Source organism: Micromys minutus (genome assembly GCF_963924665.1).
Source record: "Micromys minutus genome assembly, chromosome: 9".
NCBI classification, from domain to species: Eukaryota; Metazoa; Chordata; class Mammalia; order Rodentia; family Muridae; genus Micromys; species Micromys minutus.
Window position 1 is genome coordinate 58051966 of NC_137978.1, and position 2794 is coordinate 58054759.

Below are 2794 nucleotides of genomic sequence, written 5' to 3' on the forward strand. Positions count from 1 at the left end.
TCTGCATGATAAATTGGGTGCTAATGTCATTTTTTCTTTCTCTCTCTCTTTTTTTTTTTCACCACATCTTTAACCACACATGCCCAAGCAAAGAACACACAATTCAGGTACAATATCAATAAACTGTATGCATTCATTGGGCAGATTTACTACTTCACTACTCACTTTCTCTTATATGAGACGGCTTGCTTTTTGGGGCTTCTCCAGACCTTGTGGTCCTGCTCCATCTCTTTTTCACCACCTTTTCTTCCATCTCCCTCTGTCTTTTCCTTTACTTTGTCTGCCTCTCGTATTTCATGTGTTCTCCCTCTCTATAACCTCCTTCCCCACCTTTCCCTTCTACTGCCCAATTACAGGCTCTACCATTCATTTGACCAATAAAATGGGGAGAAGGTTCACTTGAAATAAGTAGGGTGCGCATTCCTGGTGTCGCCATGGCTCTTGGTTCCAAGAAATATCTGAAGCACGTAGCTGCTCCTAAACGTTGGATGCTGGATAAGTTGACTGGGCATGTTTGCTCCTCGCCCATCCACTGGTTCTCACAAGCTGAGGGAATGCCTGTATCTGACTATTTTACTAAGGAACAGACCTAAATATTCCCTGATTGGAGATAAAGTAAAAAAGATTTGAATGCAGCGCTTCATTAAGATTAATGGGAAAGTCAGGACCACCATAACCTACCCTGCTGGGTTTATGGATGTCATCAGCATTGACAAAACTGGAAAGAACTTCCATCTATTCTATGACACCAAGGGCCGCTGTGCTGTTCATTATATTATACTTGAGGAGGCCAAGTAGAAGCTGTGCAAAGTGAGAAAGATCTTTATGGGCACAAAAGGAATTCCTCACTGGTGACCCATGATGCTTGTACTATTCGATATCCTGAACCCCTCATCAAGGTGAATGACACCATTCAAATTGATTTGGAGACATGCAAAATAACTGACTTCATCAAGTTTGACACAGGTATCCTGTGTATGGTGACTGGAGGTGCTAACTCAGGAAGAATTGGTGTAATAACCAATAGAGAGACATCCCGGCCCTTTTGATGTGGTTCATGTGAAAGATGCCAATGGCAACAGCTTTGCCACTCGGCTGTCCGACATCTTTGTTATTGTCAAGAGCAACAAACCATGGGTTTCTCTTCCTCTAGCAAAAGGAATCTGCCTCACCATTGCTGAAGAGAGAGGAGAGGCTGGCAGTCAAACAGCAGAGGGTGAAATGGTCTCTGGAGAAGAATTTGTCTTCTGGCTAATAGAAGCCTTTCTAGGCAACATGCTAGATTAAACAGCATGGTGAAACAACAACAAAAAAGAAAGAAAGAAATAACAAGGGTACTTGAGAGCCTTTTTGGCAGCCTCCTAGAAGAAGCAAAATTAGCACATAAACACCAAGAGCAGCAGGGAAATCAACCACAAGGACTGGCTTCTCTGATGACCTTCCTCCACTGGAGACAGGATGTGGGCATACAGCCATGGCCTAACAACCATGGAAGTCCTCTACTAAGCACAAAACAGCAGAGTCAACACACACTTTGCTCCTTTTTCATTTTCCAATTCTTGTTAATTTACCTCTGTTTGTCATCTGACCACCAGTAGAGTCCACTATCAGTGCACGGATCCCCAAATAATTTACCTTAGGTCCCTACTTGTCCCCAAGAGCAGGAATGTCAACTTCTCAGATCTGGAACCTTCTTCACTGAGGCTACAGCAGTTCTAGTTTATTTCTCTGATAACCTGAGGGAACTGAATTTCTGAGGAAGGTTTTCTTTCAGGCCCAGAAATGTTTGGCAAATTCTGAGATCTTTGCTCCTGATGCTTTGGTTTTTTTTTCTTTTATGTTTTTTTTTTTTTTCTTTTTTAAATTGGGTATTCTGTGTATTTACATTACAAATGAGATCCACTTACCCTCTTTTCCCCCTCCCCCCTTCGCTTCCACTTCCTTTTGTGAAGGTCCTCCCTCTTCCAACCATCTTCTCCCACCTTACATTCATGATGTTCCCCTACACTAGGAGAACATGCGTTTACTGGACCAACGGTCTCTGCTCCCATTGATGCCAGGCACTTCTATCCTCTACTACATATGCACCTGGAGCCATGGGTCTCTCCTTGTATGCTCATTGGTTGGTGTTTTAGTTCTTTGGAGCTCTGGAGTGTTTGGTTGGTTGATACTGCTGTTCTTACAATGGGGTTGCAAACCCTTTCAGCTACTTCAGTCCTTTCTCTAGCTCTTCCAGTTGGATCTCCATGGTTTGTTCATCTGTTTGCTTGTTTCTTCTCATATTTCTCTAAGTAATTGTACTTGTTTCTCTGTGTTCTCCTGTATTTTAAAGGGAGTTATTCATGTGCTTCTCAAGGCTCTCTATCCTCAATATGAGGCACGATTTGAAATCCGAATCTTAAGTTTTTTTTTTTTTTTTTTTTTTTTTTTTTTTTTTTGGTGTAGGGACATACACTACTTGCTGTGGTGGGAGAGCTGGGTTTTGATGTTTTCAGATTCTCTTGGTATTAATTGTTTGGGTTCTTGTGCTTGCCTCTTGCCATCTTGATATCTTTGATGTTAGTTGATCTTGTTGTTTCTGAATGGAGCTTCTCTCTGCAGTGTGTCTGTGGACCCAAGGGCTCAGAAGGGAGATAGGTCCTGTGTCCTCTATGGGCAGGCTGTGAGTTCCAATGGCAATGGGCTGCCAGTAGCTCTGGAGGCAGTTGAAGGCCTGAAAGGTCCAGACCCAAGCAGTACCAAGATAAATGCACCCTTTGAGTTTCTGGCAGTCTCTCTGCAGAGTCAGCAGGGA

General features: G+C 42.9%; 1 pseudogene across 1 annotated transcript; it reads left to right on the forward strand.

Moving 5' to 3' along the window:
* The first annotated feature begins 434 nt into the window (after window positions 1-434).
* Window positions 435-1255, forward strand: LOC308424369 (small ribosomal subunit protein eS4-like; annotated as a pseudogene). The gene has a single exon. The product of its transcript is annotated as a small ribosomal subunit protein eS4-like (transcript).
* The last annotated feature ends 1539 nt before the right edge of the window (window positions 1256-2794 follow it).